Below are 25,182 nucleotides of genomic sequence, written 5' to 3'. Positions count from 1 at the left end.
CTCTGGAGATATATAAACTAGGGGGTAACCAGGAGCAGATGAGGGTCTAAAACAGGGAGATTAAGTGACTATATGCATTCTGAGAACCCCACCCTTTTCCCCACCACCCTTGTAGAACACCTGTTGCCCTCCAGCTCAGAGGTGGGACGCTCCTTCTTTAAGAAAGCTAACCAGTCCAAGAGGAAAACTTTAAAGACAGCAGACATTGGGGTTCCCTACAGGGAGCACCTGGGCTACTCAATGATGAATTTCAAAGTCAAGAAGCCTAATTCACGCACTCAGAACATCCAATCCACTTAACCAGAAATGAAAAAAGATTACACGACAGCTGATGAAATATCTAACATGGAAGATAGATACCAGATGAAACAAACAGAAAATGGTAACTTGGAAGAAACAGACTAAACAGGGAGAAGAAAAATGTTAAAAAAGCATATCCCTATTATTAACCATCAGAGAGAACAGAGATTACATCTAGACACAGGAACAGGATAAAATTAAAAGAACATTTAGGAAACAAAAAGGGTCTTAAAATTAAAACTATAATAGAAAGAGAAAGTAAATCAACAGAAGAGTTAGAGTAAATATTTGAGGCAATCTCCTACATAGGAAAGAAAAAGACAAAGTGAAAATAAAAGAAAACAAATGGTCCACAAATTCCAACATCAAAATAGGAGTGCCAGAATTGGAAAAATGAAAACAGGAAAGAAGCCAATGAAGCTATTCAAGAAAATTTTCCAGAACTGAAGGATGTTCTCAGATTGGAAGCTCACTGAGAACCCAACATACTGAAAGAAAGTAGATTCATACCACGTCACACATATGAGTGAGGTATTTCAGAACATCCAGGGAGAAAGTTACATAAAAACATCATCAAAATATTTCAGTATCTCTGAATAACAAAATCAAAAGCTATATAACAATGAAGAAATAGCATAAAATACTGAAGTAAAGTTATTTCCTCCCTAGAATTCCATATAAAATATCAATTAGGTGTGAGGGTGAAATTAAAACATCATAGACACTCAAGGTCCCCCAAGTTTACCTTTCATATACCTCTTTCTCAGAGAACTACCAGAGGATATGGTTCATCAAAATGAGGGAATAAACAAAAAAATGAGAACACATGGGACAACATGGGCAAAATATTGGCATCATATTTCTAGTCATCCTAAGGAGGCCAGCTAAGTATTATGAATGTCAGTGGAACCATGACTCTTGCTGGTGAGATATACAATTCGTTTTCATTGTGGAGGAGGAAGAGGAGGAAGAGAGGAAGAAAGAGGAGACGTGATACACCCCACATGAAAGGCAGCAATGAAGCCTCGTATCTCTAGGGAAATCAACATGTTGGCAAAAGCCTTCGAAGCCTTATGGACCAGTTTCCCGACCTTGGCATTATTGACATTCGGGACCAGGTAAGTCTATCCTGTGTGCTGTAGGATGTTTAGCAGCACCTCTGGCCTCCACCTCCTAGATGCCAGAAGCAGAGCCACCCATACACTTGTGACAATGACAAATGTCTAAAGATATTTCCAATTGTCTTTGGGGGAGGGGGACGTCTAAACCGCTCCTGGCTAAGAACCAGTGCTATATAACAAATGAAGGAAGAAGATTAATTTTTTTCTGGTAAAGGGTATATAATATGTAATACAGACGTTCCCCAATTTACAATGGTTCCACTTATGCATTCAGTGGAAACCAGGCAGGTGAAGGAATGATGTTTAGTAGGTTAGGTGTATTAAATACATTTTGAGTTACAATATTTTCAACTCACAATGGGTTTATCAGGATGTAACCCCATCGTAGACAGAGGAGTGTCTGTATGTCTCTCCACTACTCATCCCACGTGCTTGTATATGCTCAGACAGTTTCTGGAAGACTACAAACGGGGTACTAGTAGTGGCTACTGTCTCTCTTGAGGTTCAGAGGGAAACTAACTTTATTCTTAATTCTTTACTCATTTTAAAAGAAATTGGTACCATGAACATGCATTGTCTTTCCAAAAACTGTATAAAATTAAACAGTCTTAAAACAAAATTTCAAATGAGCAAATCCCACATACAATTACACTTCTAGGAATTTGACCTCCTAAAGTATGCTCCCACATATACCTATATAAATAAGTAATGATACATAACGTATTAAATTATTACTTGGGACACTGATTGTATTGTAGTCCCCCCTTATCCATAGGGGATACATTCTAAGACCCCCAGTGGATTCTTGAAACCATAGTTAGTGCCTAACCCTAAACATACTATGTTTTTCCCCTATACATACATATCTATGATAAGTTTAATTTATAATTAGGCAAAGTAAGACTTTAACAGCAATAACTAATAGAATAATTATAGCAATACACTATAATAAAAATTATGTGAATGTGGTCTCTCTCAAAAGATCTTATTGTACTGTACTCACCCTTGTACTGTACTCAACCTTCTTCCTGTGATGATGTGAGATGATACAACGCCTGCGTGATGAGATGAAATTAGGTGAATGACGTGGGCATTGTGACATGGCGTTAGGCTACTATAAGGGTGACTTGAACACAAGCACTGCGTTTCCACAACAGTTGATCTGATAACCAAGAAGGCTAAGTGACTAATGAGCCGATAGTATATACAACAGATACACTAGACAAAGGGATGAGTCACATCCCTGGAGAGAGGGAGCGGGACAGAGAGAGATTGCATCACTCTATTCAGAATGACACACAATTTAGAACATATAAATTGTTTATTTCTGGAATTTTCCCTGTAGTGTTATCCAACTGTGGTTGACCGCAAGTAACTAAACTGTAGAAAAGTGAAACCGCAGATAAGGGGGGATTGCTGTAATAGCGAGAAAATAAATCACTTAACTGTTCAATAATAGAATGCTATGAAATAAATGATATAAGATCACAAATGGAATGGTATACAGCCATAAAAAGAGTATGATCATTGTATTTATTATATACCAACATGGGATGCTTTCCAAAATAAATCATGAGGTTAAAAATGCAAAGTGTGCATATTTTATGCATATACGAACAAATGCACATTCTTCCCACTCTTTTCTTTTATACAAATTGATGGAAGTGGTTGACTACCAAATGGGGAACGAAGTGGCAAGAGGCCAGGGAGGAAGGGAAACTCTGTGCTCTTCTGTACCTTTTGAATTTCAACCACATACATATCTTACGTATTCATATTAAAATAAGATTTGCACTATGTGAACTTTTGTGCTCCAGCAGTTCTCTTGGGTTAATTTCTCAAGATGTAACCAGCAACCAAGAACGTGGGGGAGCAGTTGCAGCCCCACTGCCATCATGTAAACACAGTTGTTTCTGTAAGTACACGCTCCAAGGAAACTTGACAAAGAGGCCTGCTATGCCTCTGAATGGCAGTTTATACTGAATAGACTAAAACAGTTCTCATTCTTCCTTTTACCCGCCCCCTCCAAGATTTAGGTTCTTCATTATTAAATGCTGGGGGAAAACTGGAAGCTAATTAATACAAAAAAAAAAAAAAAAATCATCCTTTCCTATCAATGCATACCATATTGGAACCAGATGAAAAACAAACAAAAAACCAAGTTTTGTCCTGATCCACAAGATACAGAAGTTATTTACAAGAGCAAAATAGTCTTTGGTTTTATGTGGAGGCCAGAAATGAACGTGGCTCGGGGAAGAAACAGCAAGCAAGGAAGTGGAAAAATGACTTCATAATCCAAAATTCGACTTCTTGCTTAGATTGCTCTTTGGTTAAACTGGAGGAAAGAGCATAAGATCAAAAGACCAGGACAGTGAGCTCTAGCTTAGCTGTATTCACTGTGTAATCTTGGGGAAATCATTTAAGCTATTGTCAAGCGGAGATAATTCCTTAACACAGAAATGTGGGGAGGATTAATAAGCAAGAGAACAAAAACAATGAGCACGTGAGGATTAGAGAAAACAAAATTTTGTAATTTAAATTTTTATTTAAATTTTGAATTCATTTATTCAAAAGCAATCTCTAAACTCAAAAATGCACAGAAGACTATTTGGAGCAGTAGTATTATAAAAATATTAACTAAATAATCAATATGTGATGATTGCAATAAAAATAATTTTAGAATTAGAAAACCTCAAGCAAATAATGCAGCCAAATCTATCCAACAATTTATAACTCATACATGCACCCACAATGGTTTGCTCGAGTCTTCTGGTTAATTCTGACACGTGACACCACAGAGCCAAAATAACTTTGATGAGGGATAAGGATGGATGAGGTCCAGTTAATCTCTTAAACCTCAGCAGGTGTTCTTTTAATTCAATAAATATTTTTCACAATGCTCACTGTATGTTAGACAGTACTACACCAACTAGACAGAACACAGGTAAATATGCCAGTTGCCGGCTGGACACATAATTAAAAAAAAAAAAAAAAGGCAGAGCAAAGAAAAAGCAACCATAATACAGGTGAATTATGGTATCAGCTAGAGAGAGAAACAAGTCATGAAGTCATGTGCATCTGAAGGGCTGATGAAATATATTTTTTTCCCAGTTGTAGACATTTGAGAAGGTAGCCAAGAGAAGGTATGATTAAGCATGTTCTTGAATGATCCATAAGTTTTTAAATATTATTAAAGAAAAACTAGCTTCCTAGAAAAAAAAAATTTTAAGAATTTATGAATCTTAGTCTACATCATTCACAGGAAGTACACATACATCCTGATACTTCAGAATAAGAAGAAAAGCCACAAGGTTTATCAAGTTTTCCAAAGTCATTTAAGTATAGACCTTTCCTTTATGTGTCTTCATATATTCTTCTGATGTTGATGGATAAAGGAATAAAAGTCTGTCACAGATGTCTCATAGATAAAAGCTAACAATGAACCATCCATCATGAGTTTATTTATACACTGCCAGAACTAACACATCAGTACTCAACAAATGACTGATTTATTTAATTCTATGGTACACTGTCTAATACAAATATAATGCAAACCACATAAGGAATGTTAAATTTGCTACTGGCCACGTTAAAAACTTTTTTTAAAGCTGAGATTAATTTTTAAATATATTGTATTTATTCTAATCTATTCAAAATAGTATTTCAATATGTAATCAATGCAAAAATATTAGGGGATATTTTATATTTTTTTAACCTTTTAAATTTGATATGTATTTTATATTATATTTAAAGCACATCTCAATTCTGACTAGTTACATATTAAGTGATCAATAGGCACATGCAGCTAGTGACACGTGGTTCTAAGGTATTATTGACACATTAAAATAGTGTCCATAACACTGGCTCACAGTAAACATGAGAATGAATGAATGAGAGAATGAATGCAAAGTGACATTTTTACATACTCATTCTTCCTTAGGTTAATCAATTTTAATGAATTTCTAAACAGCAAAGATGAGACAATAGACACAATCTCCCCAAATCAGTATCAATAAAAAATATAAATTAAAATTTTGATGAAAGTAATGACTGTTCAAATACAATTTAGATACTCAGGATGTATTGCACCCTATGAGGCAGAGAAGAAAAGTGGCGAGGGGAGGAAAATAATCAATGGTGGATTTTACATTGTCTGTTTCACGTTTTATTTTTTCTTGAGAATTTGCTTCTTGCTATTTAGTGTAACCAAATATATTGTTATACTATGACCCAATTTGAATTAGAATTTATTTAGTTTGTGTGTGTGTGTGTGTGTGTGTGTGCGCGCGCACGCACAAGCTTTCTCTGATTCATTAAAGCAATTCAATATTAGAATATTGAAGTCAAAATTTTCTTACTGCATTGATATAACCACGGTACTTCTTATTGGCTACATAAATACATAAATCTCATCTTCTTTTAAATGACTGCCTGGAACCTTCTAAAAGTTTAAAATAAGCATAATTATCTGTAATTATTTTAAATTCAGACTTCTTGATCTTAACCTAAACATTGAGTATTTTTATTTCTATCTTATAGCATACTATTAGCAATTTACCATACTAATTATAAGACAAATTTGTCATTAATCTTTTTTTTTTTTTTCTATCACAGAATTTTAGAGCTGCACTAGAACAGTGAAATAGTCTAGTCCAAATTCCACATTTTGCCTATGGGGAAACTGAGTCCTGGAGAAGTAATTTATAAAGATCAACTGATTCATAATGAGAAAGAAAAGTCTTAACTTCTGATCAAATCTACACAAATATGCCTTCTTGACTTACTTCAGTAAGGGCACTTCTACATCTTAAAATTCTTCTTTACTTTCTATAGAATGTGAAAGAATAAAGGTTAAATTCCATCAATTTCTCATTCAATTACTGTAAGGATGTTTTTACTTATTGCAAAGACAGACCATTGTGCCCGTATTTTGAAAAAAAAGAAAAAAGAAAACTGACATACAAAAATCTTAACTTGTTCCACATATAAATTAGGAAGTGATTATTTACATTACAAAAGATTTCATTTTACCAAAAAGATATGTAGCAAAGTTCCTTGAAATATCAAGTCCCTTGATAGAGGAAAAATTTAATCCAATTGACAAAGGGAACATGAAGGCGAAAAACATCAGCTAAAAAGTAATGTCTACTTTAAAACGTTCCCTGCCTGAGTAATGGCCTCTTCTGTGCTCCTCTTCCCTGTCCTGGTAAACTCCTATCCTGGCCATCATTCACCTATGCATCCAGTATTCACAGAATAAATCATTCATTCAACCACAGTTAAGGGGCATTTAGGGGTCAGGATCCATGCTAGGTGAACAAGAGAAGTTTAGTGTCGCTGTAGTACAGTTTTACTATATAATTATTACTGCTGGTTTCCTCTTCCTTGTGTCCTCGTTGAGGACAGGGATTATATCTTACGTGTATATATGAGTCTCAAGGTCCTAGCACGGTATCTGATTCATAGCACTCCATAGATGAATTATGAGTAAGAGATAGGATTTCTGAGAGCTACCACATACCAAGTGGTTGTAGGCTCATACATGTAACCTCATCTCATTCAATCCCAAGACCCCTAAATATGGCATTTGTATAGACTGTGACACAGGTTCAAAGGTTAGGTAAGATGGTTAAACTTACATGGTTCGAAAGTGGTGGGATAGGTATGCAAATGTGCATCTCTAAAACACTCAGAAAAGCTCATGCATACCCTACTTTACAAACTACCAAAATATGATGTCTGTGGAATGTGCTGGAATGCCAATAACTCAACATATATAAGCAAAGGAATTGGTCACAAATACAAAAAAAGATGCAAGTAAGAAGTGAAATTTCCCATCTTCCTTTATTAGTTCATCTTTTCTTCTGGAGAGACATATTCTGGATTCATGAACAAGGCTCGGCTGTATCGGGCACACCACATCTACTACCTCCAATTGTAAACCATCTTTGACTCTTTGCTTATGAGTCAATCACAGGATAAAACCCTTGGCAACAAAGAATAGATTTTTAAGCAAGCACATTCTATCATTCTTCTTATTTTAGTTATTTTTCATGTACTTAGTATGCTTTCTTTGAAAATAGGTTAAAAACTACAAGAGCACAGGTTTCCAGTCACACAGGCTTGGGGTTATACCCTAGTCCTCCCGTTTCCTGGCCTTGTGGTCTTTGAAATAACATAAGATGTAAAGACAAAGAGCCAAGAGACTGCAAAGAATTGGTCATGGTAAGGAAGAAAACTAACATGCAGGAAGAAAAATAAAATCTGCACTGCATACAGCAAAGTGTATAGTGAGCGTGGCAGAAATGTAGACCGCTAATGTAGAGAGCAATAGTACGCTGCTTATCCAGAACTCAGAAGAACACGACAGACAATTGAAAATGATGGGAAAATTACTATGAAGAACAGAAAACAGATCTATCTTTTGAGTTACACATAGGGCAATGGGAGGGAAAAAAGAGAACAATGGAATAAAAGCAAAGTCAAGGATAAAATTGAGGAAAAACTTGCAGGTTGCAAATCAAGAGAGTACACCATGATTCACACAAAACTAAACAAACAAACAAACAAACAAACAAAAAAACAAACATTCTTATACACATACTATAGGTAAACGTTTTCAATACAACACCCAAGAGGGAAGAAAGAAACCTGTAAACCTCTGGAAAAAAAACAGCTTATGTTCAAAGAAACAAAATTCTGGTTGGCATCAAATATTTCCCCTTCAATTTAAATACCATGAGAGAGACAAATGAGCAACATTCACAATAATTTAATTAAGAGGGAAAAGCTTGTAAGCCAAGAATTTTGAAGCAAGCCAAGTTATATGATAATAATAATAAAAAAAATCACATACCCAAGGGCTCAGAAAATCTAACACATAAATCCCTTAAAAAAAGATATACTCCAGTTAACTAGGAAATGAATCAAAATTAATGGAGATGCTGTGGTATAAAAAGAACTTAAAGGTTGAAATTTAAACATAAATGTCTCGGTAAATGATAAAAATGTTACAAAACTGAATCCAAATAAAAAATTGTAAAAATAATTTAGCAGCAATAAACTGAATTCAAAACAGTAGGTTTTGCCCAAGAAGCACATTCAAATATGTTCAAAAATGTTCATTAGGGAAACACAAATCAAAACCACAGCGAAATACTGCTTTACACCTAATATGATGGCTACAATGAAAAAACATTAAAAAAGAAAATAAGGATTGGCAAGGATTTACAGAAATTGGAACCACTGTATGTTGCCAGTGAGGATGCTAAACGGTTTAGCTATTATGGAAAAGATTTTGATGGTTCCTCCAAAACTAAACATAGAATAACCATATGGCCCAGTGATTCTACTCCTAAGTTTATTTCCAAAATAAATTGAAAACAAGTATTCAAATACATGTACCTGCATGATTATAGCTGTACAGTTTATAGTAGCTGAGGTATAAACAACCCAAATGCCCAACAATGGATAAATAAATAGAATTGTGGTATATACAGACAATGGAATATTATTCGGCCGTTAAAAGGAATGAAGTATTGATATATTCCACAATGTGGATGAACCTCAAAAATAGCCTAATGAAAAAAGGAGACAAAAGGTCATATACTGTATAGGAAATATCCAGAACAGCTAACTCTAGAGACAGAACACAGACTGGTGGTTGCCAGGCGCTGGAGCAAGGGAAATGGGAAGTAAATGTTTACTGAGAATGGTGTTTCTTTTTGGAGGAACAAACAGGTTTTGGAACTCGATAGAAGGGCTCATTGTACTGTGAATATGCTAAATACTACTAAGTTGTTCGCTTTAAAATAATTAATTTAAGTGATATGAATTTCACTTCAATTAAAAAAAATACGGTTTAGTGAATGATCTAGAAAGCAAAACAAGGAACAGAAAAATACATTTTTAACCTAATAAATTGTAAGTGGCAAAAAGCATAATTATCATATAAAATGAGAGGAAACAATTTAAGAGGCATTTCCATTGAATCTTAAGAGAACTGTCAAGTTTTTCATCAGGGGCATAAAGAATGTCCGAATGTAAGTATACATCACATTCTTCGATGAGATCCTTTAGAAATTCCAATCCTTCTCAATCCCCAATGAAAAAGGCCAAACAGATATTCATTAAGTTGACAAGTGATGTCGAAGTTTACCTAGAAAAATTAACAGGTCAGAATTTCAAAGAAAAGTTAGAAAACAGGAGCAAAGTTTTTTTTTTTTTTCTCCTACAGATACTAACATATTATATATACTACTCTAATTAAAGCAGTATGATTCAAATACGAACACTGCATATGGAAGGCTAAATAAATAAATACAAGGCTTAGCTCTTATGTGCACCATGTAATGAATCAGAATGTTCAGCCATCTCTACACATCACACCTACTGTCCTAACAGCGAGTCAGAGCCAACCCTGTATTTGACATCAGTAGAACCTCAGCACTATTGCAGTCAAGGGTAAAAGTAAAATGGTCCAAGATGTTTAAAAATGTTAGTGTATGTCTTGTCTTTTACTACAAAGAAGAATTATTTCTTAACTATAAATAATGAAGAAATCCCAAAGGGAAGAGTTCACAGATTTAAACACAGAAAAACGCCTATATCCTAAAATAAAAAGTACAGAGCAGAAGTAAAACTGTAGCAAGTATTGAGGCTATAAATGGGTTGTAGCCTTAATAAATAGTTCACCGTAATTAATTAAAATCACTGAAGTTCTAACAGAAATGTAGGTAGAGACAATGACAGAAAAAATTTTTTTAAAAATTGTTGATTCAGAATTAGTCAAAGACATGTAATTATCAACAGAATACTGATTTTTACTATGAAATTAACAAATGCTTTTAAAAAATCTATCAGTGTTCACAAAGGTGTGGTTAAAGTATATCACTGTCACACACTGCTGGCGGAAACGGTAGCACACTTGCTGGAAAGCAATCTGTGGATATATATCAAGTTTATTTAATGTACACACCTATGTCATAATTCAACTTCATATAATAATCACAGGAATGCAAAAATACATATAAAGCTTACACAAAAATGTTCATCACAGGTTCATTTATAATAGTAAACACATAGGAAACGATCTAAATATCCAGTCATAGAGGATTCGTAAATTAAATTCCTGTATAACCATATATTATATCTTATTAAAAAATCATGTGTTTTTTAAAAAAATAACATTTAATGAAATGAGATATGGTAACAAACTAGTCATTTTTAAAAAACAGTCTTTTAAAGTCTACTCAGATAATTTGAAAAGACTGGAAGAAAATAGCTGCAAATGATAAACAGTACTATTGTTATTGGTGGAGTTATCTATTTTTGTCTTTATACTTGCTGGTAATTTTGAAAGTCTCCACAGTAAGCTTATTCTACTTTGATAATCACGGATGACATCATTAAATAATGAGGCCAGTGTGACAACCCACTTTTCAGTCTGTTATAAAATGTATTATTCTGCTGTAAAATCATTACAACAGCTCAGACCTTTGGTCATCCCCCCTCCTTAATAACAAAATAGAAGCTTGGTTGAAAACACTAAAGTCCAGAAATGACCTACATTAGCAAAGAATATCAAGGTGCTTAACATGAGGTGTTTCCTGATCAATTTCAAGTAAGCATATATTGTTCTTGCAATTGATTGGCATGTCAAATTCTTGACAAAATAATAAGTGACTCTAGGTGCCAATCACTGCCTCACAACGTATTCCATGATATAGTTTTTGGTATCAGTATGATTAAATTATGATTGCATCCCAAATACAGCCAACTGTTGAGACACTGCTTCTCCTCATGGGAGTCTGCAGCTTTGCTGCACCTCTTCCATTCTCTAGCTAAAAGCAAAGAAGAGGCAAGCACACAGAATTATTTTGAATCAATGGGTTAACAGCTGCCAGCTTTATGAATCCCTAGTTATGTCTGGGGCCATAGTCACCAGACTTTCTTCATTCCAACATTTACTTCCAAATGCAACCACTCCTGACATCTTTCTTGATACCACCCTCATAACACTTTTCAGTTCATCTTACACCTTTCGCTTCTATTTTCTGTGCTGTTCCACTGCAGGAAAAGAGAAATTTCTGCTACTTAAAAAAAAAAAAAAAAAAAAAAAGGCTTTTTAGTGGTTCTTCTCTAATGAATATCCAATGAATTTAAGAGTTAAGAATTATAATCTTGCACTGATGGCAAAAGGCAAACAAAGCTGAAATGGAAATGACACAGTGGAGAATACATGAATTCAATCAATGTAATGCAAATGAGAGAATTCACAGAAGAACAGGGATAAATATTGCCAACACCAACACTCACAGAAAGACCCACTGGCCAGGGAGTAACAGGAAAGGGAAACACTCTTAAACAATGGTCACCTGCTAATGATCTACATTTTCACCCCTATAAACAGCAAAATAAAGCAAAAGAGCTAAAAATAATTCCTATTTTCTTTTCCCTACTTACATAGGACTGAAATCACCTTCTATAGACTTACTTCCTGTCAACAAGAGTGCAATCCATTTCCTAATATCTGAGTGATGTATTAGCCACCTGAGTGTCAAACTTGTTTTTCCTCATTTTCAGGAGATATTTATGTCATGATACACCACACTTATTTCAATATAATTTACTGTGCAGCAGTAGTGTTTCTATGAATTAAAACCAAGGCACTGAACCACACCACCAAAGAGGAGTGGTGAGAATACACTTCATCACAGCACCACTGAAAAATGCTTTAATATATATTCAGAATAGGGGGTACTACTATAATGATTAAAGGAGCCCCTACAGCAAACAACATGCAAAGTGCACTAAAGAAGCTAAAAGCACTTAAAACACAACTACCCTTGTGAAAAAGAAAGGACAATCACGTAGGCAGAATGTTCTGGGGCTGAAAGATGAAGAATGGAAATACAGGTAGGGGAAACATACGGAAATCTGAGAATACATTCATTCAATCAGTATTGTCCAGTAGAATTTTCTGTGATGACGGAAGTGTTCCATGACCTGCATTGTCAATTACAGTAGCGACGAGCTCCACATCGCTATTAAGTACTTGAAATGTGGCTAGTACAAGGGAGAACCTGTACTAATTTCAGTTCATTTTATTAATTAAAATTTAAATAGCCACCTGGCTATCATATTGGACAGTGTATTGCTTAATAGAGTTTGTCGTCACAACAGAAGCAACAAGATGAAATCAATTGTGAAAAAAAATAAGGCTGAGGAATTTAATTCTTCAGTGTGCCAACATGCCTAAATCTTGAAATCATTCGAGAAAACACTTTGACATCTGTCCACATCTTCTCAATTCATTCAACCAGCAATAAACTCCAATATCAGAGACATTTTCATCCCTCCTGTTGGCAAATTAAAATTAACAAAGTGACTAAAACCTCTTGATTCTTATACCAATAGTTGACCTTTTGAAAGTAGCAATGCACTGAATGAAAAGCCCAATCCAAGAAAAATTGATTGAATGATACAGGTTTTGGTACAATGGGATACTAGGAAGCTTACATGCACAGGTGCAATGGATGGGTAGCAGAAAGGGCAATTGATTTTAACAGATATAAATGGTCTCAAAACCCTACAGTGGATATCCAGTTGTATTTGACTTTTACATATGTTTGACAAGTCAATTAACAGTTTTGTGACCTTCATTTGAGGTGATTAAAAGACTATGCTGATGAACTGAATATTAAATAGTCCTCATCTAGATACATAACTTTGAATTCCTTGGCATTGGGGATAAGTCAATAATAATCCTATAGGAAGGAATCCAAGGAGAGAGAAAACCTCTGTCACTGAAATAAACTTTTGGAACAACACCCTAACTGAATATTCCCCACCATATGTAGTAGTATATATACATTTGGATAAATGGACTGTGTCCTCCAGAGCTAATTTTTTTAGGACAAAGCAGCATTTACTAATGCATCCAGTTCTTTCTTCTTCTACATATCTTTCCTTTCCACGACAGACTATATTGTAGGAAAATACTATCCAGCAGACTTGAATCAGGTTTCATCTTGGCTCAAGTAATGCATAACCCGGTAGCTCAAAGAAGTCCCCTAATTTATTTTCATGCCTAACCATAGAATTTCAGATACATTTCAACACATTCATATTAGTCTTTTGATTTAAATTTGCAGCATATGTGATGATGTCATTGGAATTCCATTTTATTCCCTCTTCCTTAACCACCTGAGTTTTTCTTAGGTTTGGGAATTGATGGGAAAATCCCTGGAACTCTATATATAAACATACAGATGCATTATAGCTCTCTGGCCCAAAGAGAAAGCAGAATGACACAGAGCCGAATGAACATGCTGCTGGTGCACAAAGAGTACTTTCTGCATTCTTAATTGGCTAAACGAATTATTCTTTCAACACTGCTTTCTTAACCCAAAGACGAATTAACCTAATCCTTTGAAACATTTTATGCATAGTCTCTCTATATGGCTTCACATGTATTCGAGAAATATGACTACTATATTCGATGCTCTGTGGTAGGCACTGATGAGAAAAAGATGATTAAAATGTCAGTCTTGTACTTGAATTAACGAAACCCTAGAGATATGACAAGCTCCCATCAAGAAAAGTGATGGCTTATGTCTGATTCTCCATGAGTAGGATGAAAGATATTCCACCATGCCTGATCTGCTGGAGAAGCAGGAGAGCTTATATAAAAAAGCCTTGTGCACCTACCAGATGATTTTGTTCACAGATTTGTACCCTCCCTTTTGTCTCTACAACCTACCGAGAATGACTAGTCTATTTCACAGCAGACTTCCATATTTATTTCTAGATTAAGATATTTCCCCACCCTGGAGTTCATATTATAATACTAAAGAGACCTACAAACACCCGCATTTTTCTGTTGGCCAACTTATATAACAGAGATATTGGATCATTCTTCATATGTTAAGTTTAAATTAACTCTAGAACTTATTGACAGCATTATAAGTTCTGGCTTAATTCTTATCATATATAACCTGAATTAGGCTTTCTAATTAATATTACAATTTCCCACTAATTTTGATTTTAGGTAAAGGTTCCAATAGCAAAACACTGGTTGATGTGTCTATGTATCCACTTGTATTCACACATACATTGACCGAAATTTGTACTTTACTTAAAATAGTGCCAATTTTAATGTCCTCTGAAATACAACGGACACATTATAAATACTAGTAGATCACCTGCTTTACGAAAAATAATAATCTGGGTTGACAGTGAATCAAGCAAAATTTCTTCAGTAATTGCTTCAAAATTTCATCAAAATGCCATGTAAATCGTTCAGTTTTGTTTGGAAACTGCTCAGGTGCTGCCAGAGGCTCTACCAAAGTCACATTTAAAGTTTTAAATATCTTAGAGCCTTGATTGAGATGTTCTCTATTATAGTCCAACTACCCACCCTTCGTCAATAAAAACATTCATCTTATCGAATGTCTTCATGCTAATTCAATGATGTTTCTTATTTCAGGATACATTTTATATATAAAGTGCTGCTTTAGCATCCATACAGTTGAATTTTCTTTTAAATTATTCTAGAAAATAATTCTTCATCAAATTTAACAGTATGCTCTATTTTTTGCATTGCTTACATGGAGCCTTAAATTTTTCAGGGGAGCAGAAATAGCTAAGAAGTTTTAACATGTATTCATCTCAGTTTTTAATCAATGGTCATGAAGAAACTTAACAGAAAAATGATTCCTATGGAGTTAAGCCTGCTTCTTTTGGGACACGGTACAACAAAATACAGAGAAAGAATGAATTAAAAGTGCCTCTTTCCACAGATAAGGCAAAAGCAGTGTTTGTAAACTTGTTCCCATCATCTCTGTAACAGGTATATAAAGCACACAACCAAAATACAAAGGCCACTGCTACTATATTTGCCGGAACGAGAGCTGCTAACAAGTAGACCTTGCAAGTGCCCTCACATCAAGGATTGCCTGAGATATAGGAAGTTATGTGACTGTTACAACTGGAGAAAGTATGCCACTGTGTATATATACCGCATCTTCTTTATCCAATCATCTATCAAAGGACACTTTTGTTGTTTCCATGTCTTGGCCACCATAAATAAAGCTGCAATGAACATCGGAACACATATATCTTTATGGATAAATGTTTTCAGATTTTTGGGGTATATACATTGGAGAGGGATTTATTTCTCAGTCATATGGAATGATATTCTACCATAAGAAAAGATGAAATAGTGCCATTTGCAACAACATGGATGGATCTTGAGATTATGCTGGCAAAATAAGTCAGACTTAAGTCAAGAACCATATGACTTCACTCATATGTGGGATATAAAACGGAAAGCAAAAAAGGAACAAGACAAACAAATAAAGAAACAAAAACTCATAGATACAGACAATAGTTTAGTGGTTACCAGAGGGTAAAGGTGGAGGGGAGCAGCAGAAGAGGGTAAAGGGAGTCAAATATAGGAGGTCTAACAATTAAGTTCGCAAATTTGTTGCAATGATATTGCTAACCTTTTTTGCTATCAGAGGGATTATTCATTATGAATTTGTACCAACTGGACAAACAGTTAACCAAGTTTACTATTTGGATTGCTGAAAAGGCTGCGTGACTGTCAATGAGGGAGTTTTTAGCCAGTATACAAGTAACTATATTGGAACACCTTCCCTACTCACCTGATCTAGCCCCCAGTTACTCCTTTCTTTATCCAAAGATAAAGGAAATATTGAAAGGAAGACATTTTGATGACATTCAGGACATCAAGGGTAATACAATGACAGCTTTGAAGGCCATTCAGAAAAAGAGTTCCAAAATTGTTTTGAAGGGTGGACTAGCCACTGGCATCGGTGCATAGCTTCTCAAGAGGGGTACTTCAGAGGTAACCATAGTGATATTCAGCAATGAGGTATGTAGCACTTTTTCTAGGGCCAGTTCGCGAACTTAATTGTCAGATGGAAGGAGCACTGACTCTGGATGGTGAATACACAATGTGATATATAGATGATGTCTTACAGAATTGTATACGTGAAACCTATGTAATTTTACTAACCATTGTCACCCCAATAAATTTTAATAAGAAAGAAAGAAAGTAAGCCACACAGCACAGACTTCAAAGTAAGGCTGACTTTGGTTCAGATCTCAGATCTGCTATGCGATCTAGGGTGAGCCTCATCGTATTCAAGATTTTATAGGCAAATAGTTAGCATGGATGAGAGTTGCTTTTTTTTTTCCCCGAGCCAAGGAACTTTTCCTTTAAAAGAGGTAGTTATTGCACATGAATGGTCACAGCTTTTAGGTTCACTTACACCATGCCTATTTCTGCTGTCTTTACTTCATAAGACATCATAATGTGTCCAGTGGAAAACCTTGTTGGATCCATTCCAATTATATCAAGTCCATTTAACTGGAAAAGTGCCCTCCACCTCCGTTCAGAGTCTAAAGCAATGGGTTTCCAATGGATTCCTCTAAATAGAGCACTGGTTGCTGGAACTGGTGGTGTTCATTCATTTTAAAATGACTTAATCCTGCCCCATTCCAATGCCAATATTTTATTAAGCTTCTTTTGGTCTTTTGCTTCCCTCTTTCTTCTTCAGAAAGCCAAGAGAGTCTAAAGGGAAATTTCTCAGATCTATTTTTCTCCCCTCTGAAAAATTCAGACTGCTATGTTTGCAATCAATGACCCGAATCCAAGATAATCACATTTGCTTTTCATAATCAGAATCTCAGAAAGCTGCTTAGCTTTTTAAACTTAATTCTTTATAAAATATTGGAGTTGTTTCATGACAAAGAAATATGGAATTTTTGTACAGAATTTATTGTCAATAAACTTATCTTTTATAATAAAAAACATTGAATGCATATTATTTTTAATGAATTCTTTACCCTTATGGGAAATGTATAGGTATCTAACTGAAACTTGTAGCAATGGGCTCCAAAAAGTCTAATGGCCAAGAAGAAACACATTACAAAATTAAATAAAAAAAATCTACTCAGGACCTCTAACTCACCGGATTCCACAATCATCACATCTTACTTTGCTGAAAGGACAACAGGATGCCAGAGTCCAGACTTGGAAATAAAGTTTTCTCACTTTTGCAGAGCCCTATAACTTCCAGGATTGCTGGAGCTTAGAAAGGGTTCTTGGAAGAACAGCCAGCTGGGTAGAATAACTGTCAAGTCCAGATGGAATTTAAAGTAACGACCGAACTTTTATGTTAGACAGGGATAAATGAGGAGTAAGCGTAATTATTTTTTTCAAATGACAGTTGCAAGTCTTAACAATATCCTTAACATAATATGCAAAGGAAGGACAGTTTAAGGTATAGAAGCTGGTACCAGCTTTACAACTAAAAATCCTGGAGTAAGAGCTCCATTTGTGTCATCACATTGAAATTAAAGGTTTGGGTACCCTAGAGCTCCAAGCCAGAATTTACCTCTCTTTAAACAGCATATGAAAAGAAAAAAAGTCTGTCCTTAAGCATATTGACTGGGAGATAAATCAGATAGCTCAGAAATTACATCATCTGTATAAAAATCTAACAGACTCGCACAGTAACAGAGTGTTAGGTACAGAAATAACTAATTTCATGCCAACAAGATCCCAGAGCCAAACAATGCCAGGTAAGTTCCAGTTCAAAACAAAGCTCTGTTGGTTCGTCGTATTGCTCACTTCAGCAGCACAGAAGGTGCCCACTTGTATATGCAGCCACCTATTTCCACAGCAAACCAAACAGACCTGAGACAAAACATGCTAAAAACAGCCTCTGGTAGCTGGATAAAGTGGAGAACGTTGCCAAAGCTAAATCAAAATAATCAGACCTCTATATGCTATTGTTTTAACTAAATAGAATTTTCAGTATTCTTGCAAAAACCATTTAGATAAAATATTTGCCTATAAAACTGTGCTTTTCAAGTGTTATTTTGATGTAAAATTGAGTGTTTAAAGATGGAAATTCCCTCAAGCACTCTGAAATGATGGCACGGTTGACAGTGTCAAAAGCCATGCTGAGATCAAGGGAAATGAGAATGGAAGCAGTGCAACTGCATTCATAAAGAGGTCATTTAAAACCTCTTTGCTATGATATAAACTAAAACATGACTAGAATCTCATGAGGAAAAAAAAAAAAGTTCAAGTGTCCATCCTAAATCCAAAGAAGAAAACCAGCTAAACATTTCTAAAAGACTTTGATGTCTAAGAAAAACTTCACTTGTCAGGTTTCAAACACTTAATTAGCATTTTATGAGTAGGGGAATGCAATTTAACATTAGCAGTGAATTTCCAAAAGAAAGGGATTTCCCCTCATTTTCAGACGTAAAGCAAACTTCAGTAGGTAAGTGCTCGCCCTCAGAAGCAACTTCCCGTGTTTATTTTTCTACTTGAAGTTACTCCTATACTTTTCTGTAATGATCTGCAATGCCATTACCTAATACACTACTTGTTTCCCACAGTTTTTGAAGTCCCACTTCAATCCAACAACTTTCCTAAATTGACTAAAATCCCAAACCCAGAATTTCCATGACTTCTCTTTTCCCTTGAACACCATATTATGTCACCAAGCAGCAGCTTTAAAACTTGGAAACCTCTAGGAGAAAATCACATAGAACAGAAACCACATTCTTGCAGAAGTTTCCACTTCTGCATTATTTACACAGGAAATGCTCAGCCCTTGTCACCTTCTCTACAAACCGCAGACATTTTTACAATGGGTACAATATTATTTTATACTACTAACTATTATGAGCATAATGTTATTATGCTATTTATAATGAATTATTTTATTATTATTAGTCATTTACACTTACACATTTATTAGACACCAATCATTAGAGTTCAGTTGCCAAGTTATGATAGCTGGTTAACCAAAGCCTTTCTATGCACTTACGACCGTGACTGGAACTTTGTTAAATTCTGACCTTAAAGACTTGGTGATGCCTTCACCTTCTCCTCCATCCCCACTCCCTCCTATCTAGCAACCATCAGTTTTTTCTCTATTTCTCTGAGTCTATTTCTGTTTTGTTTGCTGGTTTATTCTGTTATTTAGACTGTGTAGATGCCTGACCACTGTGCTATACACCTGAAGCTGAAGTAGAATAATATTGAATGTCAACTATAATTATATATATATACATATAATTATAGTTGACATTCAATTATAGTTGACATCCATATATATATGGTCACAGGATGTAAAGTACAGTATAGGGAATACAGTCAATGGTACTGTAATAGCTATGTATCGTGTCAGAGGGGTAGTAGATTGGGGGGGTTATCACTCTGCGAGCAGTGTAAATGTCTAATTATTACGTTGCTTTGTACACCTGAAACTAATAAAAAAAAGACTCAGTGATGCATATTTACAAATGGGAAAACTCCATGGATCTCTCCTATGTAAAATATTTCATCACATGTTTTATATAGAACCTAAATCCCTTTATAGCTATCAAGTTTGCCTTATGATAGAGCCAAACTTGTGTATTTGTGTAGTATGTGTATGTGTGTACATACTTGCCTTCATTACAAATAATTCTTAGTCTCAATACCCATGATATACTTTATTGTATTATTATTATTATTTTATTTTTGATTTATTGCTATGTTGCAATTGCATGACGATGACAGTACTGGAGTGGGGAATACAGATAGTGTTACCAGTTTTATTTCATAAAACATACATGAAAACTGGGCTTTGGAACAATGTCTTATTTACCTATTGAGAAAATTATGATCAATCTTGTTATTATGTTCATAGACCAACTAATTTAAGAGTAATAATGTACTAGATATTGAATATTGGTTAACTTATTAAATATTTAAGACTTAATTTCTCATCTGCAAAACATCTCCTTCACAGGGTTTAAATGAGAATTAAACAGGAAAACAACAAAAAAAGACTTAATAAAATACCTGCAGCAAAGTAGTTACCAGTAAATGTTAGTTATTTCCTGTCCTTCTTTGCTCCTAACACCACAGTTATCTGGCTTCCGACACTGACAGGTCAGTGAAACTGCTCTAATAAATAGTTTTCCAATCGTCTTACTTGTCACTTTCAGTCTTCTGTAGCATGAGACATTCGCTGTCAACTGTCCTTTCCTTCACGGCCATGTTTCCTTGGCTTCTGAGGCTCTTCCCTTGAGCTGCTTGACTTGCCGCCTGGCTTCCCCTCCCTCTCACCACTCTTCCTTGAGGAAGGTATTCCTTGAGTGCTCCATCTGTGCCCTCCTCATCTTCCTACTTCACATGACCTCTTGGTAATTTCAACCACCAATCTCCATTTCCATCTCTAACCTCTCTCCCGAGCTCCAGATGAAAACTTCTAGTTTCTGTCTACAGTCCACTACCTTTGTCTCCTTAAACTTACTTACTTCCGCACTCAGAAGCCCAAGCTCAAAAGGTCACAGCTATTCCAGATCTGCCTTTTTATTGCCCTTATCCAACTGGTCACCAAGCCTTTAGAATCTGTAAATCTGTTCATTCCCACTCCCACTGTCTTATCCGAGGTCTTCATCATGCCGCACGGATTACCATGGTAAACTCCTTATCAGTTTCCCAGACTCCTCCCTTTCTCGCCAGCCTCCAATCCCACTGGCACATCATTTAACGTTTAATCTAAGATACAAACCACTTAAAATGCTGAATGGCGCTTTCTTCCCTGTGGTTTCAGCTCCTTAGGCCAGTTCTTCTCAGTTAACCAACACTTGCAACCAACTTGGATCCCAGCACTTACAATCAATCACAATTTTCCTAAAGAGCCAGCTCCCAATATGCCTTTCCTTACTTCCTCTGTGTGATAAAACCCAGTTGATCCTGCAAGTCTCAGCTCAAACATTATATTTCCAGTTTGCTCCCCTAATGGTGTATAACACAGTTTACTGTGGCTTTTTTGACATCCTGCCTTACCAGCTAAGTCAGAGGTTTTTACTTATTCAGGCCCAAATTGGCAGGTAACAGAACAGTGTGTGTGTGTGTGTGTGTGTGTGTGTGTACATGCACCAGTGCTACAGTGAGTTAGGTGTATTTTTTTATCATTAAGAGTATCAGATGACAAAAAGGGACTGCAAATTTATAAGTATTCGCCTCTAAAAATATGTCCAGTTACAGAGAGACAGATATACAACACCCCACCCCCAATTTGTCACTTATATTAAATGCATGTAAAACCTAGTAAGGGGTTCAACTTCAGGGTTGTTATATAATTTGAGAGAATTCATAAATATCTGTTTAACTCTTGGAAAATAATAGCTAGACCACTTAGAAGTAAATGAACATGTATGGCTGGGTACAACTGATGGCTCAATTTGAGAGGTTGCTGGAGAATTTGGAGAGGATCAAAAGCGGTTATTTAAGCCCAATGTTTAAAGGATTATCAATAGATCTATAATGAAGCTAATATTTGGATTATTTAGTGTAGAAGACAAAGTGGCCTAATTACAAATGGATGACCTAATTAGTCTTCAACACATAAAATATTACACAAGAGAGACTGAAAACTCGTTTTTCCTGGAGGGAAAAACTCTCTTTGCACTCTAAACTCCCTTGGAACCTGGTATTGAAGCTTGAACAGAATCTGCACTGAAAAGTAAACAGGACAACAAGGGAACTCAAACAGTGGGAATTTGGGCCAGATAATAAAGCGCATCATAACAGTGAGCACAGATTCACCCCACTGTGGTTTTAACTTCTCTGGACATCGTTAAAGGGAGACTAAATACCCATGTGCTGGGAAGGCTTTCGTTGTCCTTGTTCAAGGTGAAAGGCTGCTTGGATGAATTTCTCAAGGCCTCTTAACAACAAAGCTTCAAATTGTCAGGGATGCCTTCTCTACAAGAATTTTAGGAAGGGAGAGATGCTGTATAAAGAGTAGGTGTAAAGAATGAGACTTATTGACACTAAGGTTCCATTTCTACATTTAGCATGTTAGAGATGAAGAACTTGAATAATAAATACAATCCCAGCATCTTATGGCAGCAATTCAAAAGCTCTTTTCCTGAATTTACTAGGAAGCCAACTCTTCCTAAAAGCATAAGACAATAATTATGTCCCCACTTTCACTTGCTATAAAGTTCTTTTTACCTTTTTGTTGGTTTTTGGTTTTCTTTTTTTTTTTTTTTTGCACAAATGGCATAAACATTCCAAAACACACCACGTGATTATAAAATAGGAATGGAGATACTGCCATGGCATATAATTGATTTCAAAGCAATCGCAGATGCAACAGAAATACCGATGACTTTTAAACCCACATCATGCTTAATTTATTTACTTATTGTTAATTTATGCATTCATGCATTTATTTTATGTCAAGGGAAAGGAAAAATAATCTTGGAGTTCAAAGACTGTTCCTCTTCCCCTTCATTCATTTTCTCAACAGCTTCACTTGCCCTGGCAAGCCCTGCATTGCTCTAAGGATAGTTTATACCTGCAGAGATGGTGTGTGGTTCTACGTTCTTAAGGAGACTAAATATGGGAGTATATTACTAACTTATTTTAAGACGATTTCAGCGGGCAGTCAACTGAAAAAAATTTATTTCAATTAAAAAAAAGGTAAAATAAATCCTTCTCTAAGGTCTGTTACAGCCTTAAAGAAGCAATTGCCTCTTGAAGAAATGTCATGACATGAACACACTTCTATTACTTTTTTATCAGTTATAATGGCTATACCAGAAAAAGATGTAACAGAGACTACTCAGCCAACAGTAGTACTTCTACGTCAAGTGTGGGGGGAAAAAACAACATCCTAAATTAAAAGTGACAAAAATACATGTTATACGCCATTAGGGAAACATGGTATAAACAGATGGGATGATCTGTTGCTTAACCATGAAACTGTGAATAAAATATATCAATCTTAGTTCAAGGGGTTTTAAAATTCCTAGTCAATTTTATCTTTAAAATGTCTTTGACTAGTATGATTGCTTATTCTCTTATTGACCAAATCAGTGATTCATACATTATTGTATCAAAGTAACTAATATTCTTGGCATCAAAAGACAAATAATTCTTCTTGAAGAACAATTCTATGTACACACCCATTTCCACTTCTGCAAACTAAGAACATACCTGCTACACTCCCCACCCCCAAATGTGCTAGTGACATACTATTGCCATAACTATGGTGAATTTTAAAACTACTACAATTGCTAAAAACCAGACTAAAATCATTTGGGCATTTTTAAACTGTGTGAAGAAGATCAAAATATTAGCATATGTGGCAACTGAAATGGGTTCCTTCAAAGAACAGGTGTTTCTTCACAAGCCCATAAACATTGCACCCTTTACCAATTTCAGTGAGTATAAAAATGATGCAGAAGTTCTACTTATGGCTACATATTGAAGAATAGGCACTTTAAAGCCAGTGATGAAAACAGAACTTCTTTAATTCAGGAAATGACTGCAATGGTTTTTGGATAAGCTATAAAATAACATTTACATTTGTTGGGCTAGGATGTCTCTAAATATCAATTCCATAATTATTTCTCCATTTCCCTCCTTACAGCACTTTCATCATTAGCTAGAAAAGAGATAAATTAATAGCTTATATCCTTTTGTTTAGATCCACAGAACTATAAAATGGGAAGTACCCTAAAGATGATCTGGTCCAACCAATGAAGTTACAACGAGTAAGTGGAACCCAGAGTTGCAGTGACTTTCGCATCACCCCACCCAGCAAATGATCTGCAGAACAGAGTGCAGAGATCCTGGCCGCTGTTTCCTGTTGTGGTGATTTTTCTCCAGGTTACAAAGACCTGGAGAAAATCCTATGGGATATTCCTAATGGTACTGGGATTATTTGGAAAGAGGCCAAAGGTGATCAATAAGGAGATGAAAACAGTATATGGCGGATGATGGCTAACCATTTTCCATTTTAATGAGAATACACATAAAGAAGCTTTTTCCGACATGGTATTTGATAAGATGTGAGTATGACCAACTTTTCTGAGCGAAGCATTCTGTCTAAAAGGGATTTCCACCATAGATAAGAATGACATTGCCTTATAGATGCAGCATCTCTAAGAAGTGACAGGGTTTATTCAACTTATTCATTCATTCCAAATATTTACTGAGGATCCAATATTGGCCAGGTACCAGTTTAGCTGGGAAAATACGGTGATTAGAAACTCCTATACTCCTTTATAGGCCATGGAATTTGATGGAATTTTTTAATATGTAAATATTAATCCACCCTCCCCTCCACTACTCTAATGTAAATAAATCACAGAAATCATAATTCCAAATAATTTTCTTTGAAGTATCTCATTCAGCTCAAATATTGTTTATTGTAAAATAGATACATTTATAAAATAAATGTTTCCAACTCATTCCTAACACTTTATTTAAACAATATTTAACACAATAAACTTCTAGTATATGAGAAAAATGGAAAAATCTCTTGAGGCTTCCTATAATGGGGTTTAATTTGTATTGTTAATTGAGAAACAAAAAATTACTTTTCCACATTGATCCCACATCTATTTCTTGGTAGACAAATGTAATATGCATTTTTGAAAAGTATATACAATCAATTTGATTAATTTTCCTTCTCTTTGTTTTGTTTTTCTTCTGCTCATTCTTCAACTATTTTAGTTGTGGCCCTCAACTTTTCACCGAAAAATAGTACCTCTGGGATTTAAGCAAGGTTCTTAAGTTTACGAATTTTTATGCATTTCTTTCCATCCTAATCATTCCAAAATTTTATTGCTGAGATTAAACCATGACAGGTTTGTGTATTTCTCAGAGTTGTGAGAAAGCAGAATTTTACCCATTTTGCTG

The 25,182-nt window shown here is 35.3% G+C and overlaps 1 protein-coding gene across 10 annotated transcripts in view; it reads right to left on the bottom strand.

Moving 5' to 3' along the window:
* Nucleotides 1–25,182, bottom strand: part of NPAS3 (neuronal PAS domain protein 3) — an 856,235-nt gene that overhangs the window by 658,431 nt on the left and 172,622 nt on the right. The gene's annotated exons all lie outside the window — the stretch shown is intronic.

Source organism: Rhinolophus sinicus, linkage group LG03 (assembly GCF_036562045.2).
Source record: "Rhinolophus sinicus isolate RSC01 linkage group LG03, ASM3656204v1, whole genome shotgun sequence".
Classification (NCBI taxonomy): Eukaryota; Metazoa; Chordata; class Mammalia; order Chiroptera; family Rhinolophidae; genus Rhinolophus; species Rhinolophus sinicus.
This window is presented reverse-complemented; position numbering and strand designations above follow the sequence as displayed.